Source organism: Adiantum capillus-veneris, chromosome 1, assembly GCF_014529385.1.
Source record: "Adiantum capillus-veneris isolate H3 chromosome 1, ASM1452938v2, whole genome shotgun sequence".
In the NCBI taxonomy this organism is placed as follows: domain Eukaryota; kingdom Viridiplantae; phylum Streptophyta; class Polypodiopsida; order Polypodiales; family Pteridaceae; genus Adiantum; species Adiantum capillus-veneris.
The window spans coordinates 27222798-27242486 of NC_140931.1; positions in this window are offsets into that span (position 1 = coordinate 27222798).

Here is a 19689-nt window from a genome sequence, read left to right on the forward strand (position 1 = left end):
GATATAGAGCACTTTAGAACCCCTTTGGCATTTGAAAATGGCTAGTTAAGAGGACATCCCGACTGTAGTGTAACTTTCCCAATTGAAAATGGAAAAATCCCGGTTTGTTATTCCATTAGACCTTGATTTAATTTCAAGGTACAAAAATAGGGCATTAACTTTAGTTATAAATCCTAGAGAGAGACCCTAGATTCGATAAATTTCTACTTTGCTCTTAAAAACCAAGGCCAAGAAAATGGTTTTTCCCGAACAGTGGGGGGTAGGAGTATAGGACGCCAACATGGTAGAATTGAAACTATTACAACAATAAAGCACAATAGCGGTCACATTAGCTCTCCCTCTCTCTCTCTCTCTCTCTCTCTCTCTCTCTCTCTCTCTCTCTCTCTCTCTCTCTCTCTCTCTCTCTCTCTCTCTATAACATGCTTTTTGCATAATTCTTATTGCAGTTCATTGATGCTTTATCCACTTGCTTGTTTTATAATTTTGCACATTTCTTCCTTTAGTTTGGTTTACCTGCATGTTGTCTTCAGAACTATACACTCAATGTTGATCAACATCTGCACATATTAATTATAGATGCAAGTATTTGCATATGATTGCTAACCAATGCATGTAATGTAGTACAATAGTGAATGCACCTTGTGTATCTTTACTTTAGTCCTAAATACACTACAACACATCATGCAAAAATCAATGCAGATACCGACAAGACAAGCCTTCTTTTAAAAGTAAAATACATTGGATTAAGCATCGTAATAAATGCCGAAATTGTAATGTTGATATATATACCGGTATTCACTTTCGAAATACACACAGTTATACGTGCCAAAAGTTTTATCTGATATCGAAGCTTCTTTCGAGGCCTATACCAGCACATATACCGAACTCTGTTCCGGCAACGAAACCTGCAAAAACAAATTTGGACAGAGAGGGCTTGGAACTGATGTTGCATGTACTGCAACAACAGAAAACAACCCTCTCTACCCAAAGGAAGAGAGCACAAGTAGCCGCACTCCACCTACAAGTTGACGCTAAAGAGCGGGTGTATACAGATTAGCAAAATTGTAAACAGAACAAAACCACAAAATCAAAAGCTTAATCATGACAAGTTCTCAAAAGCATAACCACAACATCGACTCCCAAATCATAGGCACAATGGCATAACCATAAACATAACCATAATCTACTTGCCAAACCATAACTATCACATAATTGCCATACCATCACTGAAGACCATAACCATAACTTGATTGTCAAACCCTAACCATACCATGATTTCCATACTATCATTGCAAAACCATAACCATAACTTGATTTCCAAACCATGACCAAAACCTCTGTGCCATATCATAACCATAACCTTTGTTCCATACCATAGTTGTGAAACAAATCATAATCACAAATGGACGCAAAACCATAAACATAAGCACTACAAAACTGTACATGCAAACAATCACTGAGTAAGACTGTATCAAGAAGACCGTCATGGTAATGCCTCCCAATTGACGTCCTCTCCCTCCTCCTGCAGCAGCTGGGTCAAAAGGGCTACAAGTCCATTCTTATACCCATACTTCTCCTCTCGGCGTATCAAAAGGCGCTTCACACCAACTTCCTACAAAATTATGGTTTAATCATGAGATAAATCTTCAAACTTCATATATATTTTCAACAATGCAAAGCATACATATAATAGTTACAAACTCATGTCGAAGTGTGTTGTAGCCTCCAGTCCCAAGATGTGATGCTCCAGCAGACTCCAAACGTCCTCTGGCTGCATCTCTCTACTGTTGAAATCTGTCTGGATTGTCTTGTGTCTCTCGTGCAATCCCCACCCACTCCTCTGCATCCAACCATGCCGGACTTGGACTGTCGGAATTGTATTTGTCTCTTGCCTCTAATTGATGATGTGACATTGTGGCCTTTGCCACGTCCAAAATTCAATCATTCAAGACTCGATCGTACCCCTTCGTCGGCCTGTACTCTCTTGAATGGCATCGACGATGTAACTCTTTCTTTCATCATTTGGATTATCCCAAACCTCCATCACAGAGTGACCAAACTGAACTGTATATAGCTGTCGAATCCTCTGTCGCATGACCTTTTTGACCCTATCTGCGACAATAGCCCCATCCCTGCTCTTGTACACCTTGCTAGGATCATGCTTGTGTGATCCCCAAGGTGTACATGGTGTCCCAATCGGTGAACTATCTACTGAAGAGAGTGGGGAATGCTCTCTTGGTAGTATGGATGCATCGGTAGAATCGCTACCACAGCAATCACTGCCTCTAGAACGACGCCTACCTCGTCTCAAGGATGAACCAACCATCGGTGTATGGTTGCACACTAGTCCTAGGTGTAGGGGCCACACTCGACTGAGGTGTGGGCCCGTCATTGTAGGGACCACACTAGTCCTAGGCGTAGGGTCGATCATAAAAGGTCTAGAGAAACCTGTTGCCCAAAGATTCTGTGCCATCGCGATCTGCTCTAGTGTGAACTGTGTCAAAAGGAGACCCATCTGCTCGGGTGACATGCTGGCCAGAGTGATAGGAAAACTAAAACTAGGAGAGTATGGCTCATCGTCATCAGCCATGGCTACAAATATATAAATAACACCCACAAAATATGTTAGCTTACAAAAGAAATGCTTAATCAATACAAATAACAAATAAATGAATCGCCAGCACAAATGAATGAATCTAAAGTGTATTTTAGACTAATAAAAAGAGTTTTACAAAAGAGTTCCTAGCAAAAATCATTAATTTATCTCTCGTCTTCTATGAGATCTGATGCACCAAAGATGCCAATCTCAATCTGTACTTCTACATCTTTGTCATTAAACCCTACTTCTTCCTTGCTCTCCGCATCAGCTTCAGTATTTGACACTTCATCTCTAGGTTCAGGCATATGCTCACCCCACTGACCTCTAGCTCAAAATCCAAACTTATATCATTTGTTGGCACTGCACTTTGTTCATGAATCACCTCTTCAACCTCAACGTCCAATCCTTTAGAGACTTGCTTGCTCTATGGGGCAACTTGAACAACAAAGAGCCAGCGCAGTTTAGACAGATCATTTTCATCATTTTCTCTCCACAGGGGTGGATCTAATGTGAGAACAACTTGTTCACAATGCTCCAAAAGTACGAATGTATCCTACGCATCCGTACACACCCACCTAGAGTTCACTTGATTAACCTAACCTAACCGAATTCCCTTTGCGGTTTTTGAAGTACACTAGTCATTTTCGAAGTCCATTTACGTTTTTTCTACTATTAAATTGTCGCTAGCTCTAACCTAACCTATAATCTAGCTTAACTTGTAACCTAAATCTAAACCTAACTTATAACCTATAATCTAACCTAAACCTAACCTATAACCTAACCTAATCAAAGTCTGTTTACGTTTTTTGAAGTACACGAGTCATCTTCGAAGTCCGTTTGCATGCGTTTTTTCTACTATTAAATTGACGCTAGCTCTAACTTAACATAACCTATAACCTACACCTAACCTATAACCTGTAACCTATAACCTAATCTAGCATAACCTATAACCTAACCTAACCTATAACCTACCTAACCTGTAACCTAAACCTAACCTATAACCTAACATAATTGAAGTCCGTTTGCATTTTTTCTACTATTTGTCGCTAGCTCTAACCTAACCTATAACCGACAAAATCTTGCATGGTGAATGGTGTGTATTCTAATCCAACCATTGTTGTCAAGGTGTTATCTTAAATAGATCTTCCTTTTATGAAACCTTGTTGGTGTGGAGTGATACCCTTATCCAGAGTGAGAGAGAGTCTTAGGGCAATTGACTTGGCAATAATTTTGTAAGCTATTGACATCATGGTTATGGGCCGCCAATGTTTCAGTTGAGAGCATCAAATTTTTTTGAACCAAACCTATAACCTAAATATTAGTTAGCTTAACATATAACCTAACCTAACATTTTATGTATGTACAACCTATAACCTAACCTATAACCTAATCTGTTGCCTAAAACTCATCTATAATTTAGCTAACCTAGCCTATAACCTATAACTTAACCTAAAACTAACCTATAATTTAGCTAACCTAGCCTATAACCTATAACTCAACCTAACCTATAACTTAAACCTAACTTAGAACCTAACCTATAAGCTAATCTAACCTAATAAACCTCCTATAACCTAACCTAACCTAGCATAACCTATAACCTAACCTAACATATAAGCTAACCTAACATATAACCTAACCTAACCTATAACCTAAACCTAATCTAACCTAACCTATAACCTAACCTAGCCTACCGTATAATTAACCTAACTTATAACCTATATCCTAACCTAACCTATAACTTAAACTAAACCTAACTGAAACCTATAACCTAAACCTCATCAATCGTATAATTTCAAAAACGACATAATTCAAAACGTAATTTCAAAACAAAATTTTTCCATAGCATAATTTTGAAACAACATAATTCCAAAACAACATGACGAGATGGTAGCATAATTTCATAACATAATTCCAAAGCATAATTTCAAAATTAAATTACCCCAAACCATAATTTCACAACACAAACCATAATTTTAAAACAATTTTTTTCCAAAGCATTATTTATAAACAAAATGGCATAAAAACTTAAAGCTTTGAAAGTCAAAAGCATGAAATTTTATTTTGTCAATATACAAATTAATTTAATATGCATTAAAATTTTGAGGTACTCACATGCGACCTATTTGAGTAATAAAGGGTCTTGTAAATATCCTTGAACCTACAAAAATGCGCACACACACACACTTTATGTCTAACCCTAAACCCTAAACCTACAAGCAAACTTGAAAAGAATCTCACCTTGGTGCTAGAGAGTAGTCCACAAGCAAGATTTTTACCTCTTGCAAGTTGTTAGGCACCAGATCTGCAGTAGGTGAGGAGAGGGGGGCAAGAGAAGAGGTGCAAAAACTAGAGAAATGCACAGGGAAAGACCCGCGGGTTCCTTTCTTGTAGGGTACATCGGTACAGGCATCGGTCTAGGCGTTGTCAGGAGTTTTTTGGAGCAAGGGATTGCGCATATGTACATATACATGCATGGTGCATCAAATAAAGAATTGCCCATTTTTCAGAGCCAGGTGATTACGTGGGGCCCACATGTGTACAGGTAGGACAGGGTGTACATAGTGCATCGATTTTCACTATTACCAGTACCAATAAGGAGGAGTTGGTAGCGCGTAAAACTTCTCGAGGAAGCTATCCGCGGGCCGACGACATGAGGTAAGCAGGTGCGTCAAATGGCATCGAGTGGCGTCAGGAGGTCGAACGGGGTCAATACTTGCACGCAGAGAAGTATGGACACGACGTGGGTGTTTTCTTGTGATACTTATGCAGAAAGGTCATCATGAGGACCACTTTTTGGGGCCACTTCACGTGGTTGCGGGATGCATTATTTGGAAAAACTGAGTGCCAGGTGTGCGGATGATGCAAAAAGGTGACAACTATGCACTACGAGGTCTGTTTTTGGCCTGTTCGGGGTCCGTTTGAGGTCATCTAAAAGGCCACGGGTGCCCAACTAATAAATCTAAGTGTGGGAACTGAAAAAACAGAGAGAAGACCAGAAAAAAACGTGGAGAAGAGAGGAGAAACAGCCGCAAGTGTGTTTTTGCTGTTTTTGGAGCATTTTTTGGCCCTAAACTGCTCATCTGAGGTCGGATATGAGCATTGTGACATGTAGGGTGGGGTTTTTGGGCATTCCGGATGCAATGGCTCTGTCCATTTTTCCAAATTCCTCACAGATTTTTTTCTGTTTTTCTGTGTAATCTTCTCCGGTGAGTGAAGCCTCTACTTAACTTTGTGGTTGTATCTGGTGTATTTCCTCAATACTGTGTAAACTATTTGCCCCATTGGTGTTGGGCTGAGCTTCATTGAGTCTAAACAACACAAATTTGCCTCCTTTGAGCTGAATTGAGAGTGTGTGTGTGTGAGTGTGTATGTGTGAGTGTTGAGTGGGCAAGTGGGAAACCTCTCTCTTCTCACTCCGTCTGTGTGTTTCTTGTCTCGGCCTGGCTGGTTGTGTAAGCCGAGTGGTGCCCCATAATGTGTGTGTGTATCATCCCAAGAGTGTGTGTAGGGTCATTATAGAGGCGTTGTGTGTGTTTCCATCCCGCTCACATTCTTTTGGCGCCCCCACGGAGGATCTTCTTCGAGTACCTTCTGCTTCGAGCTTCAAGCTTCGAGATTCGGGGCTACACGTTACAGGTTACAGGTTACAGGTTACAGGTTACAGGTTACAGGTTACAGGTTATAGGGACAGGTACAGGTGATTCACACAGGTACAGGTAGCTGGAGTACAGTGATATACTAGAAGTGATGTCACTTGCAGTTGTTGTGGGTATGCATCACTTGGCGCCTATTTGAGCGCATTGTCTGCTGGATTGTACGTTACTTGTGGAAACTGCCATTGTACGCATTTGTGGAGCCATACTTGGTTGTATTTGGCAGTCCCAGCCATTTCTGAGACTTGGTCTGGAAGATATTCATTTATGAGACTTGATTATACGCAATTTGCATTAGCCTTCGTGTGAGGGTCGATAGCGTGAGGTTTTTATTGAGCTGGGGGATTCTCAAATGTGGAGATCCTTTCGGTGATACAGGTAGCTGGAGCACCCTTTTTGTGACCTCGCCATAGGCTATGTACTAGTGAGTCCTATTTGATGCTCGGGTTCTATTGTTGACAGTTTATGCATACATATACAGTCTATATTTTGGGTTCCTACTGCTCTACTTCTAGGGAAACTCTGCCAAAATTTTTCCGGGTTGTGATATTGGCTGGTTTTTTGGTCTTTTGATCCATTTATGCTGTGATGCTGCTGAAATTTTGGCAAAATCAGAGGATAAGTCAGGTGTGCCTTCTTGGGAGCTGCATAGTTGGCTTTAATGGATGATCAAAATGGCCCTCAATTCACTCCATTTCATTTAACTCAAAGAATCCAGATAAATGTTCATATGTCCAGGAAGATTTTTTTCTAGCAGCGCATAGTCTTTATGTTCGGGCCAAGAAGATTACGAGAGATCTTGGAATGTCCTTTGCCTGTTGTAATTCCGATGATCAACTATGAAAACTCATTTGATGTGCATGTGTTTTTCCTTATCTAAAGTTGAGCTCCATTGAAGTTTCTGGGAATTGAGTCAGTAAAAGTTTTGGGTTCTTGCACGTGTGTTCAAAGGGGTTCTCAAAGCATTGTAACTTAGGTAGCCATGGCTTTCTCTTATCCAGAGTTTCATGGAAGAAGTGATGAAGATGTGGAAGATTTTTTGGAAAAGATGGAGGTTGCCTGCATTAGCAACCAGATTCATGACCCTGCGCAGATGTTACGTCTTCTCCAAATTTGTTTGAAGAGTGATGCACGAGTCTGATCCAAAACATTTGAAGAGGAGTTGCGTGCAGCGGATCCACCTGTAAGATTGAGTTGGGACCATCTAAGGCATGGGTTGAAAGTGGAGTTTGTGAAGATAGAAGATCCTGACAAAGTGTGGCAAGAAGTACAAGGTTTGGTGCAAAAGGAAGGTGAGCCAATAGATGCGTACATACGTAAGTTTTCATTGGCATGGGAGCGAATGTGCAAGGCCTTAGCACCACAGGTATCCCCGCTTGACATGATGAAGAAGGACAGGTTCTTGGCTGGTCTTTGGGAGAACATACGTTGGAGAGTGGAGCTAAAGAAGCCTAGGACATATGAATATGCATTGGAGGTAGCAAGGAACAAAGAGTGGAAGTTGAGAAAAATGAGTCAGTTAGGGGTGGAGTCTTTGCCCATGAGGTTTGAATTTCAGCCTATAGAGTCTTTACAAGGTCGCATGTCAGGGGTTCATCATGAACTAGTGGTTTCTGTAACTCCTCAAGTTATGCCAGCAGTGGTCACTACAGCAGTGCAAGATGATGGGCTAAGGCAAGACATGAGGCAAGTGGTAGATTTAATGAAGAATCTCAGCCTAAACATGCTAGGTCAAGTGGGAAATAATCGAGGTTGAGGGAGGTATGCAAATCAGCCAGGAGGTGAAGAAAGACCTAGGAATGATGTTGGACAAAGCAATGGTAGGTTTTGGAGGCAGACGCCCACATGTTACAATTGTGGAGAGTTGGGTCACATCAGCCCGCAATGTGATAATCCACCAAGGATGGGGGGAGACATGTATCCATTGCCAAGACAGGTGTTAACTAGGTCAAATGATTATGGCATCGAAATTAAGGCAGATGAAGGAACCAGTGGATTAACCCAAGAAGAAAAGGGAAAGACAAAAGTGTTAAGTGTAGTCACCTTGGAAAAGGCATCAAAGCTAGAGGATACATTAGTGATGCCTATTGGGAAGAGGACCATAGGAATAAGGAAGGAAGAAATGCCCCAGGTCCTAGTAAGAAGAAGGGAAAGAGTCATGAAGGCGAGGATGTCAAGGCCAAGAGAAAAAGGAGAGCTCGTCGAAAGTTTCATGTTTCAGATTTTCCACTAGGGGATGGGCAATTAAGCTATGACTTGAAGGAGGATCTGACGATCAGGAAGGCAGATGTTACTTTTGGGCATCTTATAGAGATGGTGCCTAAGCTAAAGCGAAAGTGGAAGAGGATGGTTAACCCAATGGAGAAAGAGCCAGAGAGAGGTTCAGTAAAGGTGTTGGCAATGGATGAGCTACCAGACATTTGTCCAATAGTAGATGTGTGGTATAAAAGGAAAAATTTGGGACAAGGTTATGTGGATGGCAGAGCCCAAATATGCGTCATAACACACTCATGCGTTGAGAAGATGGGTCTCACAGTGGCTGGGGTGTTAGGTTTTCGGATCAGATTGGCAAACCATCAAAAAGTAAAATGCTTGGGTGTTGTAAAGAGCTTAGAAGTGGAGGCATATGATGCAAAGGCAGTGGTTGATTTTCATGTGATGCCAGCAGGGTTGGGAGCATATCCTATTATACTGGGCAGACCATGGTTACGTGCAGTGGGAGCTGTTCAAGATTGGCGACATGGCACGATTAGCCTCTATGGAAAGACAGGTACCAAGAAGCTTTATAATATGGACACAAGGAAACGATTAGAGGAGCTTTATGAAGATGAGGATGAGTCTAGTGATGAAGACTCTTCCACGGTGACAGATGAGGACAGTGATAGCACTACCAGCAGTGATGAGGATTCTGATGTTGCATTTCTCTTATGGACAAAGAAATCCAGGAGTTTGGTTTAGTTGCATTTGCGAATGAGGTTGAAGATGAAAGTGAAGGGCCTTATGAAGTGCTTGAGGGGCTGATGCAAACCAAGGTTGAGTTGTCAAAGAAGCAGGAATTGATGACACAAATGATCAGTGGAGACCTCTCAGCTATGGAGAAGGATATATATTTGCACATGCTGGCTAGTTTTCCTGATTTGTTCATTACTTCATCTGAAGAGATCAGAGGGTTCAAGGGCGAAGAGATGCATATAGAGCTGAAAGAAGGTGCTAAGCCAGTGCGGCAAAGGCTAAGAAGGATGGGTCAAGAGCAAATGGAAGCCTTGCGAGAAGAGGTGGACAAGTTATTGAAGGTAGGGTTCATAGTCCCTATGGAGACCACAGAATGGGTGAGTCCAGTTGTAGTCAGTCCAAAGAAGGATGGGAAGTGGAGAATTTGTGTAGATTTTAAACCCTTAAACGCAGCCACTAAGAAGAACCCATATCCTCTTCCATTCATCAATCAGATCTTGGATTCAGTGGCAGGTTATGAGAGGTACAGTGTGTGTGATGGTTTTTCAGGCTATTTTCAATTGAAGATTGCTCTTAAAGACCGCACAAAGACCACTTTTATTACGCCATGGGGCTGCTATTGCTACACAGTATTGCCATTTGGGTTGTCAAATGGACCTTCCTTCTATCAAGAGAGAGCAAATTGGGTGTTGGAACCATTCATTGGTAGTTGTGTTAAAGCTTTTATGGATGACTTCTGTGTTTATAGCAGTAGGGCTGAACACCATGAGAAGCTGCAGATGGTATTGGCTCGATATGATGAATGTGGAGGACAACTAAATCCAAAGAAATGTCATCTAGCACATCCAAGGGTGAAGTTATTGGGCCATATGGTGTCAGAAAATGGCATTGAGTCTGATCCAGATAAGGTTAAGTCTATTATTCTTCTTCCATCACCTACGAGTACGAAGCAATTGGCAACTTTTATACACAAAGTGAAGTACATGGCACGGTTTATTCCATTGTCTTCGCAGCTTCTTTATCCATTACAGCAAGTGGCAAATCATGATCCATTGCAATGGGATGACAAGTGTGAAGAAGTGTTTCAAGAGGTGAAAGAGGTGTTAGGGGGGTTGTCAGCCATGCAGGCTCCTGATTGGGAGAAAGTGTTTTATGTAAATCCATCAGTAGGGGATGATGCCATTGGAGCCGTGCTATTGCAAAAGGGGAAGGGCAGCCATTGTATGAGGCCAGTGTATTGTGCAAGCCGAGTGAAGTTGGTAGCGGAGATAAAGTTCTCGGAAGTAGAGCTAGTGATGGCCAGTGTAATGTTTTCTTGTCGACAATTTCATCATTACTTGCTACCACGACCTTTTGTTTTCTTGACGAGTTATGCCTTTTTGCCACAGTTAATTAATGGTACTAACATGTCAAATGTGGTGAAGAAATGGGTGATTGAGCTGCAAGAGTTTGAGTTCCCTTTTCTAGTGGAAGATAGTACAAGGGCTACCCTAGCTGATTTGTTGACCTACAAGGAGAATCCCCTTATTGTTAAGGAAGAGGTGGTGAGAAAGGTAGTTGAAGAAGTGCCACAGATCAGCAATGCACATGTGTTGTTCTTTGATGGTTCATACAGAAAGAGCCATGATGTAGCTTCAGGGGGTATAGCACTTTATGATCCAGAGGGGAAGCTAGTATGCAAGAGAGGGTTCAAATTGGATGCTCCTAGTAACAATGAGGCTGAATATGCTACTCTAGAAGCCAAATTACACATTTGTTTGAAGCATGGAGTTCGAAGGTTGAGCATAAAAGGTGATGCCTTGTTAGTGGTGAAGCAAGTGCTGGGTGTGTGGAAGAGCAAGAACACCTCATTGACGGAAATGTGCTTCAGAATTAAAGGCCTGTTAAAAAAGTTTGAAGCATGGATCATCAGACACATTGAACGTGATCTAAATGGAGAGGCACATGAAGAAGCTCAAGGCATGATTGGGGAGCTATTTGTGTTGAGGACCACCTTACCTCTTTATCATGGCCGGGAAAGTTTGGCTCAAGAAGAGGAGTTTTTGATAACAGGAATCATTCCAAAGGAGATTCAGAAGTCTAAGAAGTATGGCTTTGTGCGTAGAGCATACAGGTACAAATTGATTGGTGATGTCTTATACATGAAAGGGGCTGATCTCGTGTTGAGACGTGTACCTTGGTGGGAGGAGCTTTACAAAGTGTTGGAAGAGAATCATGAAGGCGCATGTGGTGGCCATTTTTCTCTAAAGATCACCTTGCATAAGATTTTGCAAGAGGGGTATGTATGGCCTAGTTTGCACAAGGATGTTCACCATTGGTGTAGGTCTTGCAATAGGTGTCAAGCATTTGGGAAGAGAGTGTTGAAGCCAGAGCTACGAAAAACCATTATGGCGTTTGATGTGTTTGAAAAGTGGGGGATTGATGCAATAGGCCCGTTACCTATCACAAGCAGGGGCAAAAGCTATATCTTGACGGCAGTGGACTATCTCTCTAGATGGGCAGAGGCTATAGCAGTAAAACAGATCACTGCAAAGGATGTGGCACAGTTTGTGTATGATGAAATATGTTGCAATTTTGGGGTGCCATTAGAGCTACTTTCAGATAAGGGGCCAGGATTTAGAGCTAAACTGCTAGACTTCTTATGCTGGCAAAGATGAAGATTAGGCACCAGCATACCACTCCTTATTACCCGCAGTGTAATGGCTTAAATGAAAGATTCAATGGTGAGTTGGTACAAATTCTTTCTAAAGTGACAGAGCACCAAGGAAAGAATTGGGATTTGGAATTGCCTAGTGCATTATGGGCTTACCGTACTTCGGTGAAGACAGGTATAGGGTTTACTCCATTTCATTTGGTATATGGAAAGGAAGCACTATTGCCTGTGGAGGTAGAGTTGCCTGCGGTCAAGATGTTAGAGAAGTTGCTTGGGCCGCCTAGTGATGCATTCAAAGAGAGGCTCTTGCAGTTACAAGAGGTCCAGTTGGATAGGATGAGCGCATTGGATCAGTATGGGCAGATGCAGGATAAGGCTTTGGCAAAGATAAATGAAAAGGTCAAAAGTAAGGGTATCAAGAAACATGACTTGGTTTTGCGCTACAATAGTAAGCTGGACAACACCTTCCAAAAGAAGTTTCAAATTAAGTGGGAAGGCCCTTTCAAGGTAGTGGAGTGTTTTCCAAATGACACATATCAGCTGGCTAACCTGGATGGTGTTCTACATAAGTCACGGGTAAATGGATTGCGTCTTAAATTGTATCATGCTAGATTGATGATGGTGGAGCAAGATGAGCTGTCTGTGGATCACGCAGTGTTGGTGAGGGATGAGGAGACCTGTGATGCGGCGAGTCTCATATCTCTCTTTGCTGCTGCTCATCATGAATGATCTAGCAGGCTAGGGGATGGGCAAATTATGTCAAGAGTTTTTTGGAGCAAGGGATTACGCATATGTACATATACATGCATGGTGCATCAAATAAATAATTTTCCATTTTTCAGAGCCACGTGGTTACGTGGGGCCCACATGTGTACAGGTAGGACAGGGTGTACATAGTGCATTGATTTTCACTATTACCAGTACCACTGTGTTTTTTCTACAATAAGGAGGAGTTGGTAGCACGTAAAACTTCTCGAGGAAGCTATCCGCGGGCCGATGACGTGAGGTAAGCAGGTGCGTCAGATGGCATCGAGTGGCGTCAAGAGGTCGAACGGGGTCAATACTTGCACGCGGAGAAGTATGGACACGACGTGGGTGTTTTCTTGTGATACTTATGCAGAAAGGTCATCATGAGGACCACTGTTTGGGGCCACTTCACGTGGTTGCGGGATACATTATTTGGAAAAACTGAGTGCCAGGTGTGCGGATGATGCAAAAAGGTGACAACTATGCACTACGAGGTCAGTTTTTGGCCTGTTCGGGGTCCGTTTGAGGTCATCTAAAAGGCCATGGGTGCCCAACTAATAAAGCTAAGTGTGGGAACTGAAAAAACAGAGAGAAGACCAGAAAAAAACGTGGAGAAGAGAGGAGGAACAACCGCAAGTGTGTTTTTGCTGTTTTTGGAGCATTTTTTTGGCCCTAAACTACTCATCCGAGGTCGGATTTGAGCACTGTGACATTGCAGGGTAGGGTTTTTGGGCGTTCCGGACGCAATGGCACTATCCATTTTGCCAAATTACTCACAGATTTTTTGCTGTTTTTCTGTGTAATCTTCTCCGGTGAGTGAAGCCTCTACTTAACTTTGTGGTTGTATCTGGTGTATTTCCTCAATACTGTGTAAACTATTTGCCCCATTGGTGTTGGGCTGAGCTTCATTGAGTTTAAACAACAGTAATTTGCCTCCTTTGAGCTGAATTGAGAGTGTGTGTGTGAGTGTGTATGTGTGAGTGTTGAGTGGGCAAGTGGGAAATCTCTCTCTTCTCACTCCGTCTGTGTGTTTCCTATCTCGGCCAGGCTGGTTGTGTAAGCCGAGTGGTGCCCCATAATGTGTGTGTATATCATCCCAAGAGTGTGTGTCGGGTCATTATAGAGGCGTTGTGTGTGTTTCCATCCCGCTCACAGCGTCAAAAAACTCCTCTATACAGGCGTCGAAAGAGACATCGTATCTGCTTCGAAAATTCAAAAATGAAATTTTTAAAACATTCATCTCCCTCCATACTTACCTACACATATACCGACGCCTGCCATTGATGCGGGTAATTTGGCATCGGAATTTAAGCGACCTCTTGTATTGATAATTGATGTCACACTACATATGTCCTCGTCTCTTCCAGACCAGGAGTTATGCTCAATCTCAATCATCATATCTATATATCAAATAGATACACACTTCTTTTCTCATAGATGCTTGATGTCAGTCTGGGTATGTCATATTATATAGCAACACCCACCAAGCAAGACTAGTTTCCCTCATTAACCCTCATGTAGATGGCCATCTTGACTTCTCACCTTTTTCTAAATGTTTACCTTTTACCTTGCCATCATATTAATTTCTAGATTACTCTTGGGTTGATCGATTCCAGATAAAGAAGTGGGGTAACAATCTTCTTTTGAGGTAGGAGCAATGCTAACAATATATCCCGGTTGTAGTGTAAATTTCCAGATTGAAAATGGAAAAATCCATGTTTGTTATTCCATGGGACCTTGATTTAATTTCAAGGTACAAAAATAGGGCATTAACTTTAGCTACAAATCCTAGAGAGAGACCCTAGATTACTGCATAAATTTCTACTTTGCTCTTAAAAGGCATGGCCAAGAAAATGGTTTTCTCAAACAATGGTGGGTAGGAGTATAGGACGCCAACATGGTAGAATTGAAATTATTACAACAATAAAGCACGATAGTGGTCACATTAGTTGCATCTCTCTCTCTCTCTCTCTCTCTCTCTCTCTCTCTCTCTCTCTCTCTCTCTCTCTCTCTCTCTCTCTCTCTCTCTCTCTCTAGATTGTTCCTACGATGGTAAAAGCTTCTCCTCCTCTCTTAGGTTTGTTCCTATGATGCTAAAAAACTTATGTTCTCTCTCTCTCTCTCTCTCTCTCTCTCTCTCTCTCTCTCTCTCTCTCTCGTAAGGCGATATGAGGAAGCTCGAGAACACACACACACACACACACAATATATATTAGACATTTTCCACATTCAACCCATGGTATCAAGCGCGCACACACACACACACACACACACAAAATATAGCACTATTTGTTTTTTAGGTGGGACACAAATATGATGACATGACACCAGAGATCTACTAACCTTTTAAACATGGCACAGGCGACTAGCAGAGGAATGATGGACAAAAGTGAAGACAAAGTATGGTTCCAAGCAGTACACAATTGAACTTTGTTATAAATAACAAGCCGGACAATTTTTTTCCGGCATGCAACATTGTCTTAATTGTATTTTTTGTGCTTTAGTGGAAGACAACAAAAATATATACAAATGCTTGAATAAACAAAATCCTCATTCTTAGTATCATTTGAAATTTTAAATAGCAGGATATTGTTAACACTCGATCGGTGGACATACTAGCCCAAGAAAAATACTTGGAAATTCCAAGTTAATGTAGAGTGTGCGGTTTTTTAAAAAAAAGACAATATTTGAGATTTACTAGGATGTCGTATTGTAAAATTCCAAATGGGACAGCTTTCCCTGAGTAAATTGTAACTCAAAAAATTAAGTACCATATTATTTTTTCCAAAGTTTCAATGATAATGAAGCCTTTTTAAGGGGTGATAATCTGGTAAGGTCAAGCCAACAACTAAACCATATCCAGTGAGCGATGCAACTTGCCAAAATAAACAAAAGGAGCCAACGTGTAGCAGTAAAGGCATCGCATGCAGATTGTGGCTATAAATTAACTTGCGCAGAAGAATTGAAATGCAAGGCTAGCCGTTCTGTAGCGCACACACTAGGGCTCACCTTGGGCTCACGATTTGCACACTCGTACTCTATATGCTAGCGCAAGGCAACGGGTACGGCTTGTGCTGCTGATAAGCAACCCATAATAGGCAATACAATACCGTTAATTAACGCATGCAATAGGCTGCAAATGCGTAGCAAATAACACACGCACGGCTTCTGTTTGCTCACCTAGCATACTGCTACACTGAACACAATCACAAGGGTGTTGTTTTGCTACTTGCTGTGCAACATTCATTCCACCTCAAACGCTTTGCGACCAGTGGAAACACCAATCGAGACGACAAAGGAAACATGGATACCTTCAAATACGCGGAATACAACATAACACAGACGGTAATTCATGTTTTTTATGAGTAACCTAATACACAATTGATTAAAGCACATAGAGAGTATGTATGCCTAATTACACACACAATAAGTGTAGATGATTTCCATTTGCATAACGCACATGAGGATTAGTGATAGAATCTTCATAATCACACACACAGTTAGGGGTACACAAGAAAGTGGCTCCAGAAACATGGATGCACACATAAGAGGTTAAAGACGATATGTTATGAGCCACCATCACAAGGATAACACAAATATAACAATGTCATATCGGAATGAAAATAACAAACGGTGTTGTTCATAGTCATAAGTACGCAAAAAAAGCGTTTTACTTTGGAGTCCGCATACATAGGCATGTATACAAGAACATATACAAACAACACACTTGAAATGTTTCACATATGCATATACAAAAGGGAATACGAGTAGTATAGAATTAAAAGTAAAACATGCATGATAAAAAGCAGCATCATAAAGCTAATATCCATCAAAAAAATGTATCAATTGAAGGGCGTAGCAGTGACGGTGTGCATTACCTTGGATAATAAGCATACACAAGAGGAATAACACATATGGCAATGGAAAACAGTAACCAGGTAAATTGGTACGTAAAGCTTTGCTTACAAGTTTCCTTTTTTCAAAGTGCTAAAACAAAGGTGTTAGGATATAAGGTTTCCTTTGGAGGTATTTTTGAATTTAAAGAATTCCCTTTAGGTCTACTAGGTGGTATAAATATGGGTCAAGATATGAAAGATTTTGTATGACAACCTCCTGTGAGGGCATAAGTCAATGTTTATAGCTGGTTTCTTTTGAAAAAGAGTGATATTACAAACAAAATGCTATCGATTTTTTTACAAATTAAAGACACTTATAAAGAAATGGGTTTACAAGGTAACCTGTATATACCATAGAATACAATAAAGGAGGGATTCATACACAAGTATTTGGGGCAACAATTAGGTTTAGTACATAAGAATATTAACCACATGTGTGTAGCTATTGGTGGTAAACAGGGCTACAGGCAGACGGATAGGATGAGCATCACTCGGGACATGTTTAAGCTACAAAAGATTTGGGACAAGCTCATGGTTGCACATAATAGTCAAAAGAAAACCAAGACAATGGTAATTAGGGACCCTATCTCCAAACCATGTAAACCCATAAAGTCTTTCAAAGACCACAATAGACCTTACTTACATAGACGAGCCAAAGAAAACATAATATATGTTTAGGGTAAGGTTGGGGTCTGGGATGTGATAACAATAACAAGCAGTGGGGATTGCTTGATATACCTATCACCCATTTAGTACAAATTAGTTCTAATTATTTGTACTTGTCTTTGGTTGGCAGGTAAAGATCCCTGCCTCACCTGGTAGGAGTTCAGGCTTAAAATCCTACTTTGTCATGTATCAAAGTATCTTGTAATTTTATATATCAAGAAATTCTTCTTTGTTTTGTTCTTTACACAATATGCTTTTGCAAACAATATTTAAGTCTCTCAGTATATGATTCTGGATGATGGGATTTTAAATTCAAACACACACACACACACACACACACACACACACACACACACACACACACACACACACAAAGAGAGAGAGAGAGAGAGAGAGAGAGAGAGAGATGTGGGCTTCAAAGGAGCAATAAATCAGGGAGGAAAAGATCATCAAGGAGTAGAGCAACGTCAAGAAAACAACAATCTCTTATAAGCAAGGAAGCATGGAGCCGAAGAGATCAGCTCAATTAAAGCATGTGCAAAGAAGTAGGATACATATTGATTGGAGGATATACTCAAGAGGGCAGGGATAGAAAGCTTTGGGATGTTTTCAATGGACGCGAAGTGAGGGAATTTATCTAGATGCAATCACCTATGCTTGCATCTTGAAGCCATGTGGCACAATACCAAATGCCAATATGGGCAAGATAATTCATGATGATATTGTTATCCAAGGGCTGTTGAAACAAAATGATGTGCATGGCATTTCCTTGGTTGACATGTATGCCAAATATGGTGTACTTTAGAAAGCACCTAAGCTTCTTGTCCAAAACACCATCTCTTGGAGTACACTATTGCAGCGGATGAGAAGCAAGGACGTCTCTCTAGATGCAATCACCTTTGAAGGCATGTGACACTATTCTCATATAGGATATCTGAGCGTGTAGCCATGTAGTCCAATTCTCTAAAATTAGATTAGTGGAAATGTTGTACAATCAATTGAAGCTCCTCTATGCTCGCTTTTCAAATCTATGCTCATTTTTTATAGCCAATTGCTGACACCTTTTCAAAGAGCTATATAATTTACTAGCAGCGGTCCTAGAGCAGCACCAATAAAGCAGCAATATCTTCTATGCAAGAAAACATGGATGCGCAGAGGTCAACACACTTAAAGCATGTGCTAAGAAGTAGGATACATACTAATTGCAAGATATACTCAACATGGATAGGACCAAAATCCTTTGGGTTGTTTTCAGTGGATGTGACGTAAGAGAATTTATCTAGATGCAATCACCTATGCTTGCATCTCAAAGCCATTTGAGGTCCAATGTGATGCTTGTGGTGATTGCCTTAGAGCAGTCTTGCTTCAAGAAGGGCATGACATAGCATATGAAAGCCGAAGGCTTAATACATATGAAAATGTCTTAGGCATTTATGAGAAAGAGCTTTTAGCTGTTCTACATGCCCTAGACACATGGAAGCATTATTTATTGGGGACTTCATTTATTCTAAGAACTAACCACCAAAGTCTCAAGTACTTCATGAAGAAAATCAAGCTTTCCGACAAGCAAATGAGGTGGGAAAATTTTGTTTTGCAATTTAATTTTCATATTGTTGCTGGTAAGCACAATCAAGTGGTTGATGCACTTTCACGACGACCAAAGTTAATGCGGTGTCTATAGCAACTCACAATGATCTATCTTCTATGATAGATGAGTATGCTACTGACCCTGACTTTAAAGATGTCATGTCAGCCCTTGCTTTGAGGAAGAAAGAGGAACCATTCACCTTGCAGGATGGTTATCTTCTGTAGGGAAATAGGCTATGTGTTACCCACTTCCTTCGTGAGAAATTCATGTATGAATCTCATGCTCCTCCCTATGCAGGGCATATAGGCATTCAACTTACTCTCCGAGGAGTAGAGACATATTTCTATTGGCCTATCATGAAAGTGGACATACAAGAGTATGTTTCAAAATGTGTGGTATGCCAAAAGACCAAGTATGATAGAGGGAAGCAATGGTTTGGATATGAAGGACATAAACCACAAGAAAGAAAAATGACAACAAAGACCGCACTGGCATTGACAATGAGGTCATGTTAGGGATGACATGAATTTGGAGGGGGGGAGTGTTGACCAACAACACGACATAACTCAATTTCCATACCAAAGTCTTATTGTTTGATAGTTATGAAATGATGCGGATTATGGTTAAAAACATCATTTGTAATGAGTAGTTATTCTAGTTGTAGAAGCCGGGGTGCAATGCCACGTCCAGATTGTAAATACAAAGCCACTTGACCCCTTGAACTCTATTTTGATTTAACCTATGGTAGTCTTAGTATATAAGGTATCTGGGTCATTTTGTAAAGAGAAATTAATCATAATCAACATTTTAAGCTATCGTGTGTGAGAGAGAAAGAGAGAGAGTGTGAGCTTCATCCTAACGCTACTTCTTGCTTGTTGATCACATTAGAGATTAAATTGCACCGTCACGATTGGCTCGGAGAGAGCTACACAACA